The sequence below is a fragment of the Prionailurus bengalensis genome, chromosome E4 (genome assembly GCF_016509475.1).
Source record: "Prionailurus bengalensis isolate Pbe53 chromosome E4, Fcat_Pben_1.1_paternal_pri, whole genome shotgun sequence".
Taxonomy (NCBI): domain Eukaryota; kingdom Metazoa; phylum Chordata; class Mammalia; order Carnivora; family Felidae; genus Prionailurus; species Prionailurus bengalensis.
Genome location: NC_057360.1, coordinates 52,640,019 through 52,655,360, shown reverse-complemented (window position 1 = coordinate 52,655,360; position 15,342 = coordinate 52,640,019).

Below are 15,342 nucleotides of genomic sequence, written 5' to 3'. Positions count from 1 at the left end.
AATTTCAACATTTTTGTTCCTCTGGGATTTTTTTCATTATTTTGATTTTTTAGATATTTATCTTGATTACCATGTTTTCTGGAAAAAATTCCCTTCTTTCATTCTTAATGTGTATTTATTTATTTTGAAAGAGAGAGAGAGAGAGAGAGCAAGCAGGGAAGGGGCAGAGAGAGAGGAAGAGAATCCCAAGCAGGCTCCGTGCTGTCAGCGCAGAGCATGATGCGGGGCTCAAACTCAGGAACTGTGAGGTCATGACCTGAGCTGAAATCAAGAGTCAGACCCTTACCCAACTGAGCCACCCAGGTGCCCCATCCCTTCATTTCACTCTTCAGGTTCATGACTCATTCACATCACTGCAATCCCTGCCCTGAAGAACGCTAAAGCACAAGCAAAATTTGTACCCCTGGAAGAGTCGAAGGAATTAGATTAAACAGAAGAACTATCAGACAACAAGAGAAAATATTTGGGAGCTGACACTCATATCACTGTTGCTGGTACAACGAGGCTATCTTCTCACTGCTGATTTAATCAGGAGAAATTCTAAAATGTTTGAGCAGAGGGAGGTCCAGGACTGCCATCAACTTATTAATCAATCCAAAAAGTCCTGAATTTCTACTTTGAGATTTCTGCCGCTGAATGGAACTTGGCTATAAAGAAACATTTCTGTACCATGAGATCCTACATTTAAGCATTTTCTAAAGTTAACTGATGAGAATTCTTAATCTCATCCTCTATGGATCCCCATGATAAAGGATTCAATTTAATCTTGCCTTAAGGACAGAGGCTGTTTGTTTAACTCTCTTTTCTCAAGTGGTAGAAATTAAAGCTTTAATCTCAATGCAGAACCAAATTAGCAGGGACATATCCCCAAATTTTGTCACTTACTCATCTCTGATAGTTCCCAAAGCTGCAGCCACTTGTCCTCTGAGTCATCTCACCGCGCCCTCTGGTATTGTGTATTCAAATCAACCTGCAAAGGGACAAAGGGAATGCTGCTCTCTTTTCCTCTGATAATGGATAATTGAGCCCACTATTATTTTATCACCAGCCCCTGCGATTTCCAAATAGTCTTAACAGGTTGCACTGTATAAAATCAAGCTAGGGAATGGTTCTTTTGGAAATTAGCATGTTCAATCAAAATCCAGCCGGCTTGCCTTTTTCAAAGCATCTGTTGTCATTTCAAATTCATGAACCACTTTAGCACTGTCTGTGACATCAATTGGCTTTTGAGCGATCAGTTCCTAGTATGTAGCAATATGTGTTCCGCTGAATGTTAGTAAAAGACAGTATCAGCCTTTGATGGCTTATCAAAGTGTTTTGATTTAGCTACCTTTCAGAATCATTTTTGTGGTTTGCTTTGGGGTTTTAGCCTAGGAAGATCCATTCATCTGAGAGAAATGGGGGAAATCCAGTAAGGCAGATCTCAGCGTTACAGCTTTTGTTCTGTCCCCCAAAGAGCAATTCTTTTCCTTAAGAGTTAAAGAGGCAATGTCTCAGTCAGTAGTATTCATATACCTTCCTTAACAGATCCAAGCTCTGCCATTACAATTCAACAGAAATTCTTATGCATATAGTCAAGAAATTAAAAAATAAGAACTTAAATTATGTAAACAGTGTCTTTTTCAATAACTTAGTTTATGAAAAATTTACCTAGGAAGGGAGGACCTCACTAACATCGATCAGTGCTTCTCAAACTTTAGACTGCTTAACAAATAACCAGACTTGCTTGTTAAAAATGCAGATTTCCCAGCCTCATCCTCAAAGACTTGGATTCTAATTTTGTAGACTAACAGTCAGCCTTGAAACATACCATTCCATCTGATTATGATGCAATTAGTCCAAGGATCTCAATCTGAAGAAAAAGCATGCATTTTGAGGTATATAATCACACACGGCACACAGAATCACACTGGGCCCTCAACAACTGTTAGCTCCTTTGGTTTATTTCAACGCCCAGTTTTGTTACCTGAAAGGCAGCATGCTAAAATTAATACCTGCCAAATTCTAATTTGCAATTATACATTAAATTTAGTAAATTTTTCTCAGGAAAATTTTTTTTTTCCAAAGACTAAGTTTGAGTGGACTTTTCTTTGTGGTGATATTCGCCATACAGTCTTCAAGTTTATAATGAATGTCAAAGAGAAAATAAAATGCAAGTATTACCAAAAAAAAAAATTCCAGCAACTCTCTTTCTGGAATGTGTCTATTCCCTAGAGTAAGCAACACTTATAGTAGAAAATCAATTTCTATTCTCACAAAGATAAGTATAAATTGGGAGATGCTCATAAAACCTTAGCCTGAAATAAAGGAAGCTTTAAAGAAACCAAGTTGTAGTCGAGAAAAGGTTTAGTTAAATGCTTTTAAAAACATGTTTAAAAAAACATACTACTTCTATATTTTCTCCTGTCATGCTCTATCCAGTTAATACAGACTCCCCCCTTGTGACCTAGTTAAATGTGAGAATTATTGATTAACATGAAAACAAAATTTAATTTGAAATTCATATGCATTTTATCTTGGTCTCAAAATATATGTAAACAGTATACATTGCTACAGTATATAATGTTGATGTGCCTTTCGACCTTTTCCAATAAGTGATGAACCATATTCTCTGTGTTAAGAAACTATGTTTTTTATTTATTTTTTAAAAATTTTTGTTAATGTTTATATATTCTTGAGAGAGAGCGAGAGCGAGAGCGAGAGCGAGAGAGAGAGAGAGAGAAAGAATGAGTAGGGGAGAGGCAGAGAGAGAGAAGGAGACACAGAATCTAAAGCAGGTTCCAGGCTCTTAGCTCTTCAGCACAGAGCCTGACATGAGGCTTAAACTCACGAACCACGAGATCATGCATGACCTGAGCGGAAGTCTGACGTTTAACCGACTGAGCCACCCAGGAGCCTCAGAAACTATGTTTCTTATATAAATGCACATAAAATGATCCCATGTGTTGTATACATGACTATTACCTACTTTTATGTATTGTTATATGGTCCAATCAAGAGATATTCTCTGCCTGGAACTAACTCTTGTTATATTTACTGCCAGCTAAAAAGCCCCTTCTACTTGCCTTATGGATGATTTCTGTTTACTTTGAAGTATCTTTATAATGCTTTGCTTATCAAGTAAATATGTGGTGTACTTCAAATTTTCTATATATACTCAGTCCTGCTCAGAATCTACAATTTTGAGGTGTTGGGCCTAACAAGGGAGCCCATATTACCTGTGCAGTTTAGGTTAGATATGCTTTACAAACAGATGATCACTTCAATTTGTGTGATTTCTGAGTCACAGGGAAGCAAGCCCTTCTGGCCATTTGCTTTATGAAATCTCACCAATACATATTCATTTCTTTGGGACCTCCCCTTGAATTTTTTCTCTTTTTTAAAAATATTTATTTATTTATTTTGAGAGAGAGAGGACAGAGAAAGAGAGAGAATCCCAAGCAGGCTCTGTGCTATCAGTACAGAACCTGAAGCAGGGTTTGATCCCATGGACCAAACCATGAGATCATGACCTGAGCCTAAATCAAGAGTCAGGGTGCTTAACCGACTGAGCCACTCAGGTACCCCTCTCCTTTTTTTTTTTTTGTTTATTTTTCTTTTTAAGAGCAAAATACAAACACTACTAGAAATAATAACTCTAGGGGCGTCTGGGTGGCTCAGTAGAATAAGCATCTGACTTTGGCTCAGGTCATAATCTCACAGCTGATGAGTTTGTGCCCCGCTTTGGGCTCTGTGCTGACAGCTCAGAACCTGGAGCCTGTTTCAGATTCTGTGTCTCCCTCTCCCTCTGCCCCTCCCTTACTCATGTTCTGTCTGTCAAAAATAAATAAACATTAAAAAAATTTTAAATCAATAGCAACTCTATTACATTATAAATATTATAACTCATGTAGCCTGAGTTAGGTATTTAGAATTTCTTTTTTCCCTGACAGCAATTTTCCACTGGCAAGAAGTTGAAAAGCATTTGAAATTGACATCCGTCATGAGTAAATGTATCTATGTGTATGGGGAAGAAGTGGAGTCGGGAGAAGGATCTGTGGAAAAGAATGGGTGGAATGGACAGTATTACAATTATGGTACATTGTATTACTTAATAATTTAGTGTAGGGCTTGCCTGGGTTATTGCACTTTTAGGTTATTATGAAACTGTCATTTAGAAACATCCTATTTAAAAAGCATAATAATGTTTGCCAACTGACTTAGTTAACACGTGTCACTGACTTGTAGTGCAGAGAAATGATGTTAATAAAATACTCTTACAGACAGAAAAGCATGTTGTCTCTGTCCAGTGAAGGATAGTGGTAACTCAGTTTACCAGCAAAGTGCACTGGTTTCCATTCAGGACTCAGGGCTGCCAAATAGGTAACTGGGTGTGCTCACCAGTCACAAGAGGTTTCTGCCATCATGGGAATTTAAATGCCTGGAATAGAACTTAAAACTAATTTTTGGTACAGTTAACCATTTCCTATTTCTGTATTTTATTTTAGCACAGTTGCCAAATACATGTTTTATTATTCCAATAAATTATGTACACATAGGTCCAGCAAAATAAAAATAATATTTTAAATAGCACATTTAGATATTATTTATTTCTTATTTACTTTGTATACTTTTTATTTAAAGCATTTCTGAAATGTTATGCAAAAGAAAGAAGGTTCATCTTTCATGAAGATGGGCAATGGCATTGAAGACTCAAAAGTGGAGAGGTAAAAAGATTACTAAAGGAGGGGGAGTAGCACAAAATTAATGACTTATTTTTTCTCTCTTTAAAAATTTTTTTGGTACTATGTCTTTAATGAAAATGTTTGGCTGTCTGATAGACTCTTCCTAAAACCCAACAATTTCACTACTAGGTGTTTACCCAAAGGATACAAAAATACAGATTTGAAGGGGTACGAGCATCCCAATGTTTATAGCAGCATTATTAACAATAGCCTGTGGAAATAACTATGGAAAGAGCCCAAATGAGGATTGGCTGATGAATGCATAAAGAAGATGTGGGCTATAAACAATGGAATATTACTTAGCCATCAAAAGAATGAAATCTTGCCATTTGCAATGACGTGGATACTATTACACCAAATGAAATACACCAGTCAGAGAAAAGAAAATACCATGTGATTTCACTCATAAATGGAATTTAAGAAACAGAATAGATGAACATAGGGGAAGGGGAAAAAAAAGAGAGAGGGAAACAAACCGTAAGAGACTCTTTTTTTATTTAAAAAATTTTTTTTAACGTTTATTTATTTTTGAGACAGAGAGAGACAGAGCATGAACGGGGGAGGGGCAGAGAGAGAGGGAGACACAGAATCTGAAACAGGCTCCAGGCTCTGAGCCATCAGCACAGAGCCCGACGCGGGGCTCGAACTCACGGACCGCGAGATCGTGACCTGAGCCGAAGTCGGACGCTTAACCGACTGAGCTATCCAGGCACCCCAAGAGACTCAATAATAGAGAACAAACTGAGGGTTGGTGAAGGGAGGTGGGTGGGAGATGCCTTAAGTAGGTGATGGATACTAAGAAGGGCGCTTGTTGTGAGCACTGGGTGTTGTATGTAAGTGATGAATCACTGAATTCTACTCCTGAAACCAATATTGCACCGTATGCAATATTGAATTAACTAGAATTTCAATACAAATTAGAAAATATAAATAAAAGACTCATAAATATTTGAGTTTTTTTTTTTACTTATGTTTATTTAGACTGTTCACAATCTGGTGAAATAAAAATACTCAGGTGTCAGAAGATAGGTGCAGACTCTATGCAAGAGGCAGGTGAAGCCTGGGAGAATGGTAGAAGGTGCAGTCTGCAACCATCTCAGACACAACAGGCTCTAATCAAACTGAACTGACTGACCTTGACTTTTACCTTCCTATGACAGACTTTCTTTGGTCTGTTTCCCTAGTGAGGGCATTGCTTTGTTTCATTTACATATTAATTCCTCTTGGGAAAATGTATATTATGTGCATGAGAGAAAAAGAGAGAGAGACAGAGACAAAGAGAGAGAAAGAGAACCAGAAAGAGAGACAGAGGCAAGGTAAGGGAGAAGCATATACAATACCCACTCTTTCCCCCAAATCTGCTTTCTCTAAATATTGCTGCTAAATTGCTATTTTACTAATTCATTTATGATAAAATGATTTTACATTAATCCATCTTTTTAAATTTTTATTTATTTTAGCGTTTATTTATTTTTGGGACACAGAGAGGGATAGAACATGAGTGGGGGAGGAACAGAGAGAGAGGGAGACACAGAATCCAAAATCCACAGCTCCAGGCTCTGAGCGGTCAGCACAGAGTCCAACATTGGGCTCGAACTCACAAACCGTGAGATCATGACCTGAGCTGAAGTCGGACGCTTCACTGACTGAGCCACCCAGATGCCCCACATTAACCCATCTTAATATGCCTGTGATGTTCTTGAACCATAAACAAAGCTTTAAGGGGGGGGGCAAAAATTATATCTTTTGATGATTGGCAGATAACAGTTTTTAGATCACTGGCATCTATGGATAAGCATCAGGGACTCTGTGGACCACCCAAAACTGTATTTAAATCAAGAGAGGAAGTGTTTTGTTGTTGTTGTTGTTTTTGGTTTTTTGGGTTTCTTTTTAAAATGTTTTAAGAATGAAGGTTATAGAGCCAAAGAACAAGTTCAAATCCCCTAGGATCCAACTCTGGCAAGCTACTTGACTTTTCCATGCATTCAGCTCTTTTTTTTAACCATAAAAGAAAAAGCATAATACTAATACCTAAGTTATGACTATTTTTAAAACGAGATGACTTGATAAACAGAAAACATTTTAGAAGAGTGCTTGTATATTAGATTCCATTTACTACTGTAACAAATTATCACAAATTTAGTAGCTTTAAGCAACACAAATTTATTACTTTAAAGCTCTGTGGTTCAGAAGTCAGAAATATGTCTCCCTGGACTAACATCAGCAGGGCTTTATTCCGTGCTAGAGGCTTTCTGAAGAATCTGTTTCCTTGCCTTATTCTAGCTGCTAGTTGCTGCTGACATTCCTTGGCTCCCGGTCTCTTCCCATCTTCAGAGCCAGCAATGGCTTGTCTTGTCTCTCTTATATTACATTACTTCAATACTAACTCTTTTGCCTCCCTCCTCCACATTTAAAAGACCCTTGTTATTACATTGGGCCCCCCCCAGATAGTCCAGGATAACCCCTTCCTAATTTTAAGTTCAGCTTATTAGCAACCTTAATGCCATCTGCAACCATAATTCCCAACTGCTCTGTATTTAACATATTTACCAATACCAAGGATTAGGACATGGGCATCTTTGGCAGAGTCATTATGTATGTATCATAGCCTGATACATAGTAAGAACTTGAGTTTGTTAACTATTGTTATAATATCTTTGAGAATAAATATATTTGGGTTTTTCTGTCAAGGTTAATAGCTTTCATAAACTCAAAACAATCAAAAAATGGATAAAGAAAGCACTATTTGTAGAAATAAAGTACATGTGTTACAAAATAATGTATATGCATTGAGTGAATACTAAAGAGTGAATGATCAGAATAAATCCTCATGTATTATGATATATAATCCTTAACTGGATCTGGATTTTTATTTCTCTTAGACAAGTAGTCTCTCAATTGAAAAAAAAATGTTAAGTGCATTTGTTTTCTGTCCAATTCTAAACATCCCATTCTATGGAGAAATAATGAGAAATTAATAAAAACTCTTAAGTTCTCTAGACAAGTATGTGCATATTGCTTTGTTAAATTCCACAAGACAAAAGTCACTAACATTAAGTGAGGAAGTATAACTAACCCCAAGTGACTACAGTGTTCTGAACATTATGGCAGGTGTTTTATTTGTTATTTCATTCTCACCAAAAGTCATGTGGTTCAGAAGAGTTGTCCCATTTTATAGATAAGAAATTGAAAGAACAAAAGAATGGAAAGAAGAAAAGAAAGAAAGAAAGAAAGAAAGAAAGAAAGAAAGAAAGAAAGAAAAATGAGAGGGAGGGAGGGAGAAAAGAAGGATGAAAGGAAGGAAGGAGGAGGAATCTGAAATTTGGAATGGTTGAGAACCTTGATGAAATTTACATAGCTAGTAAGATGTGAAACTAGCATATTGACTAGATTTTTCCAACTCAGGGTCTTGTTTTTCTCTCCACCTTCTGCTTCCTCTCAGAAGTGCCTTTTATGTTGGTTTCCCATCTGTACCATTAAATTTTTCATAAGACATTGCCTAGTCTCCACATAATATAGGCATATGTAACATTTATAACATAACCACACAACCTATAACAGAGCATTTTGGACCATTGTGACATTATTTCCTAATGCCTTATTAAGTGAGCAGAAACTACTATTTTAAAGGCAAATAATTTTTTTCACTTAGTAGTTAGCATATTTATAATTTTCACTCAATGCATGCTTTCAATTTCATACTATGTGATTCTGAACTAACAATTTCAAATCAGTGATATTTGTCTTTGTCTCCTTCTTAATGAACTGAGCATTTCTTAAAAAACTTAATAATGTAATTGTGTTGCTAAGATAAAGTCATTTTCTCTGCAGAAAATATTCTTACTAGACTAAAAGATTGGAATTAGTTGAGAGTGACCCATAAGAATAATTAAGTTCAGTTTGGTCAAGCTTGGCAGCTGGTTTTCCTCAAGCATAAAAATTTTACTTAGGATTCTTTTTCCTTAAATATCCTATCCCTTACACTTAGTCATATTGTGTGTGTAATAAACGTTTTCTAATGGTTCTAGGAGTTTTGAAGTTGATCATGAGCCCCTTGAAGACCAAGCTTATATTTCTGTCTTATCTTCATGCTGTATAACATGGAAATATAGTACTAGTATATTTCTTCATGTAACCAGTTAACAGAAAGGACGTTAGCACAGCTCTTTACATTCCTGTCCTCATAAAGTTCTTTGTTTGCAGAACAACATGATAGATTGAATGCTTGTGCTCCCCTCCCCACCAAGTTAAATATGTTAAAAACCTGATCCCCAAAGTGATGGTGTGTTGAGGTATGGCATCTGGGAGGTAATTAGGACGTGAGGTGTTGCCCTCAAAATGGGATTAGCACTCTTATAAAAAAGAAGTGCAAGACAGTTCCCTCACCCCCTTCCACCATGTGAGCACACAACAAGGAGGTGCCATCTAGGAACCAGAATGTGGGCTCTCATCAGACACTGAAATTCCCAGTGACTTGATCTTGGACATCCTAGGCTCCAGAACAGTGAGAAAAAAATCTGCTGTTAATAAGCCACCCAGTTTATGGTAATTTTGTTATAGCAGCCCAAATGGACTGAGACAAACACTATCTTAATACAGTTATAACAAAGCGTGATAACAACTGCGGTATCCAGAGCTTCCTTCAGCTCGCCGTCTTTGAGTCTATTTTCCATGCTACACCAGCTCTCTTTCAGGAGACCCAGGGTGAGCCAAGTCACTAGAAATGTAAATTACTCCTTTATAGCTTGGAGTCATGGTAAGAAAAAATGTATTTGTGAAAAGCTTCAAATTATTGTATAATCAACAAAAATTTAAATGGTTCAGTGAGCAAAAGTAATATACACAAAAATAGATTTTTTAAAAAATGGGAATGTGTCTTATCATTGTAAGCAGTGATAGTTCCCAACTGTAAAATGGCTTTGTTGAAACACAGAAGACCGAACCTATGACTTATCCATAGTCTCACCAGAATACATTTTGGAATCGGTATATGATTGACTTAAGCTGTAAAGACAAAGGATAATTGTTCTATTCCATGACTTTCAGGGGCATGTTTCCATATTGAGTTCATAACATAGGAAGGCAATTGTCTCAAATATTCTTTTCAGAGAAAAACAGGATACTATCACTATGAGAGAATTTTTTAACAATAATGACCGGGCTGAAATTGTTTTTAAATGAGGATTCTTACACAGAAAGGAAATAAATGCACTTTAAATGTTGCTAAAGTGTTAAATATTGTTAAAGTTTTGCAGTCAGAATGGGGACATGTTTGAGATTCATTAACTGGGAGTGTGAATTGTGGAATCTAAAGATGTATTTTTAATGATTCAACTTTATTGTCCCAGACTACGATATCTTCCGCTCATTCATTAGACAGAAACACAGTTGCATTTATTTACTCTTTGATCATTTCACCTGTTTTTGTTTCTCTGTTTGTTGTCTGAATCACCATAATTGGGCTACTTGCCAAAACACTGATCCCAGCTCAGGGGGATGACTCATGTGACAGACTAATGAAATCCAGGTAATTGATAAGGAGGGAACTGAGTAGAGGAAAAAGGCCAGTGGAAAAGTTGGAGATTTTCTCTGACAGCCTATGTGTTAGACACAGTGTTCATTTTAGAGTTTGGATGGAAGCACCTATGCCCAGTCCCAGGTTGCAAAGCACAACATCCGAGTATCACTCACGTCTTCGCTTCTGCAAGATGCACTGAACATCCCCAAAGTGGTGATCTGACCTTTCCCCCATAAAGGCTACTGCAGTTAACAGTGGAGCTGAACGGTTTTGTTCTCTTTTCCATCGAATGCTAACACGTGTCATCTCAAAAAAGACATCCTACTCTTCTTCTGTTTGTTTATTTTCCTACTTCATAAACAGGTTTAAAAAGATTCGTGTTTAACTTAAATTTCTGAGTAAGCCTGAGCTTCTTTTAAACTCGTTTTGTTCTCTTGACAGTGTGGATCTTTCACATAATCATCCATGATCTTGTAGCCCTTTTCCCAACATTTGTATAGATCATTAAACCTTCTGAGTTGAATCTAAAGCTCCCTGTCATTTGCATTAATTTAAGTGCCTTTTTTTTCTTCCTCACTGGAATAATGTGTGATTATATTAGCATAACTTGTATCGTCTTCAAGTCTTCTTGAGTTATCAATGTTCTTAAGACTCTTAGAATACAGGGTCATAAAAATATTTTCCTGGAATGTTTTAATGTTTTATTATTATAAAATTACTCATTAGTTACTATTAGCTGAGCTACACATGTTTTACGAATTTATGAATAAAAGTCAAGTAGGCGTATAGTCAATAGACTACACTTAAACACTTAATGACCAGTTCCCTCTAGGGGGTGTGTGTTGAGGGTGTTGGAGGTGGGAATAAAGATGTGAGGCATTTCCTGAATTCTCCAGTGTCAACACTCCCACCATGGCTAATTGAAGCAACCAGCATTACATTACTGGACCGGGAGTAGGGACCAGATGAGAACAATTAACTTGGGTGAAGCTGGTATGAATTGTCTGTAGCATATCCCGATTATGTTAACAATGCTTGTTTCTTTGTTTGTTTGTTTGTTTTCCCAGTATACCCTCCCACCCTGGTCTCCCAAGTCATCTCTCCGGAGGTGGCAACTTTGGACTCTTAGCTGTTTCATCTGACATTTAGGCATTTATCTATATATTTTATTTATTTATTTATTTATTTATTTATTTATTTGCAAGGTTATACAGTTCCTTTTGATCTTAGATATTATCCATTGACTTATTATTATAACAGAGGAGGATTTAATTGTCTGATCTCCATCACCCTTGCTTCCCCTCCCTCGGCCTTTCTGTATGGTTGAGTGACAGTTTTTGTTTAATCAGTGTTGTTTTACTTTACTATGTTTTTGAATGTATAATTCACATATTATTGTGTGCTGTTATTACTTTTCATTTACTGCTTTTTCCTAAAGCTAATAGATATCTTTTTTTAATCTGCATAGCTTTCTATGATTTTTTCCACATCTTCAAACAGCTTCTAAGTATTTTTCAAAAGATTAATTACATAATGTAACCTAATAATTCCAACATTTTTAAAGAATCTTTTCTCTTTTTTTAATGTTTATTTATTTCTGACAGAGAAAGAGACAGATCATGGTGGAGAGGGGCAGAAAGAGAGAGAGAGAGATACGGAATCTGAAGCAGGCTCCAGGCTCTGAGTTGTCAGCACAAAGTCTGATGCAGGGCTTGAACTCACAAACCCTGAGAACATGACCTGAACCACACTCAACCTACTGATCCACCTAGGCACCCCTGGAATCTTTCCTTCTAGAGACCTCTTCTTCTATCTGATTTCTCTACTCTTTAGTCTTACTAAATGACTCTTATTATGGAACTTTTCTTGCTGCTCTCCTACTCTATACTTTTCTCCTAGTTGTTTTGTCTATTTACCCATATGATAGATCTTATTTGTCTTTCTAGGTCCCCCTCCCCCCCCCCCCCCCCCCCGCTGCCTCTCTCTCCAATTGGAGCACATTTTCTTGTAGTTTCATTCAAATAAAAAGGCAGCAAGGGTGCCTGGGTTCCTCAGTCGGAATCTGATGACTGATTCCGGATTAAGATGACTTAATCATCTGACTTCGGCTCAGGTCATGATCTCACGGCTGGTGAGTTTGAGCCCTGCATCAGGCTCTGTGCTGACAGCTCAGAGCCTGGAGCCTGCTTTGGATTCTGTGTTTCCCTCTCTCTGCCCTTCCCCTGCTCACACTTTGTCTCTCTCTCTCAAAAATAAACAAACATTGTTTTTAAAGTCAACAAAATGGCAGAGAATATGGTGTTGATGGCCTCAGTGTATTTACTTTGAGCCACACTGCTTCCGACCAGGTTGTCCTTGCTTAGTACATACCTGTCATTCTGAGATTCCCTTCTACCATCACCCTAGAGGAGGATATTTTAATTTCTCTCCAGGGTTTATGCGACTGTTTCGGTTTACCTAGTATCTTACTATATGTGTTGGTTTCCTTTCTCTTTCTTTTTGTGGAGCATATCTTAAAATAATTTTATGGGAAAGGGAGGTAAATATCTTGAGATCATGTATACCTAAAAATGTCTCTATTCCTATATACCATTTAATTGACAGTTTGGGCATACATTCTAGACTGAAAATCATTTTCTTTTTTTTTTTGGGACAGAGAGAGACAGAGCATGAACGGGGGAGGGGCAGAGAGAGAGGGAGACACAGAATCGGAAACAGGCTCCAGGCTCTGAGACATCAGCGCAGAGCCCGACGCGGGGCTCGAACTCACGGGTCGCGAGATCGTGACCTGGCTGAAGTCGGACGCTTAACCGACTGCGCCACCCAGGCGCCCCCTGAAAATCATTTTCTATCAATATTTTGGATGCAATTTTCAATTACCTCCAATTTTCAATTGCCTTTCAATTCACCAACCTTTGCTATTAAGAAATTTGAAGCCATTTTGATCCCTTTCCCTTTTCAATAACCATTTCCCTCTCTGGATGTTTGTACCACACTCAGTGCTACACCATTGCTCTGAGATATTGAAACAACATTCCTTAATGTGAGTTGCATTTCTTTAATTATTCTAGGATCTCAATGGGATCTTTTAATCTTGCCACCTATGTCCTTAAGTTCAGGGAAATTTTCCTGAATTATGTCATTTACAATTTTGTTTTCCTTTTCTCTCTTGGTAGCACTTCTACTTTTTGGATACTGAGTTTTCCTAACTGCTTTTCTAATTTCATTTGTTTCCCCTGTTTTTATCTCCATCTTTTCACTTTACACTCTGGGAGATTTTTTCCATTTTTTCTCTAACTTTTTATTCAATTTTCAATTTCTTTCCTCATGTTATTTTCCAGGGCTCTTCTTTTTCCCCCTGAATATGTCCTTTAATATGTCCACTTCTTTCTTGGATGAAATATCTTTATTTCTATGATGTTATTAATAACAAAGTTTTGAAGATTTTTTTCCTCCTCCATGGCATCGGTTTCCTTCCAAGATTCTTTATCTTTTCATTTCTTTTGGTTTCTGTAACTCATGTTAGCAGACTTTTCTCACAGGTTCAGTAATCTTTGCTTCTCTGTGCCGTTAAAGAGTGAAGGAGTACAAGCTTAACTGGCAACTTTGAGCCTATGGGTGCTGCTTGTAAATACAGATATCACTGAAGGTCATTTGTTGACATGGTGGGCCATTTTGTTGGAGAAGCACTAAAATATGATGAAATATTTCTACATGAGCTTGTTAGATTCTCACAGAGAAGAATCTTCTGATCTTTTGCTTGCAGGGATGATGGCCAGCCAATGATTTTGGAGCCCAACAGCAGAAAAGACAAGTGGGACCGGGAGTGGAATAGAACATTCACCTTCCAGCATATGTTTATTTTCTTTGTTTTGGAATGGTATCCCCACCCTTAATCACGGGGGGCTGCCAAAGCCTATAAAACCTCAGTTGTAACCTCTCCAAAGAATGAAGCATCTGTGTCTGACAAGACATGGGCAAATGGTCAGATAGGCACTGAAAAATATTCTGAGTCCAGTTTCTCTAAAAGCTTTCAATCAATTCTCAGTAGGTTAACTCTTCCTCGCTGGTATCCTGTGGTACCTGATGCTCCCAGTTCCTGAGCCACCTGAAAACTGCATGTACATATTGAGTTGTTGCTTGGCTCCTCCCAATCATTGCTGATTTAGAGTTTGGCTTTACAGTTTTGGTTTGCTTTGTTTTATTTTTCCTGTCAGGTTAGTTAGAACTTGCATATTTCTTTGCAGTTTCTAAAAGTTTGTTGGTGTTTATTCTTCTCTATTGCCTCCATCCTTGTGGGTTTGTGTCTAGTTACAAAAAATCTGTTTACTGTCACTTAAATGGGGTTTATGGAGGGAACAGATCAGAAGCACGGTTAAATCTACCACCTGCATTCAGAAGCCCTTTCTTTGAAGTTTCTGAAGTCTGCCTTTCTAAAGCACAGAGTGCATTTCTGGTGAGACCCAGGTCTCCATCTGATGATCATAGACTCTGCAAGTGCATGTTCATCACATCCCTGAGTCCCTGTCGTTTCCACTTCACATTCTCTGCATTTGCTTGTCATTGTATCCATGGTTACGGTTCCTCTTGTTACTTACTCAAACTTCAGAGAGATAAAATAAAAAGCAAGTCATAGCATCTTTGTGTAACATATGCTGCCTTTCTGGACAAAGGCTTGCTTCAGGAGAGGAGACAGTGGTGATTAGGTGGGAGATATGAGGAAATGGAAGAGTATAATTGATGCTGAGAGGGTCAAGAACCTCCCACCTGTCCTTGTCTCCCTCCCCTCAACCAGCCAACAACAACTTTGCTGGTAAATGCTGGCTATTGGTTTTCTTTGGGGATTAGTCTTGAAAAATTGTTCTCACTCTCCAGAATTGAGCAGTATGGTATTTGAACAATTGTAAAAATATATGGGTCCACTTGTATCCAAATTATAGTTGAGGTGAAACAGAAGCCCTTCCTTAATTATGAAGACATAGGAAATGTACAGAAAATTATTTCCTTGAGCCTTAAAAGAGTAAAGGAATCCCCAAACATTTTGTTTGTTTGTTTAAATGCTTATTTATTTATTTTGAGAGAGCGCTCATATGAGAGTGT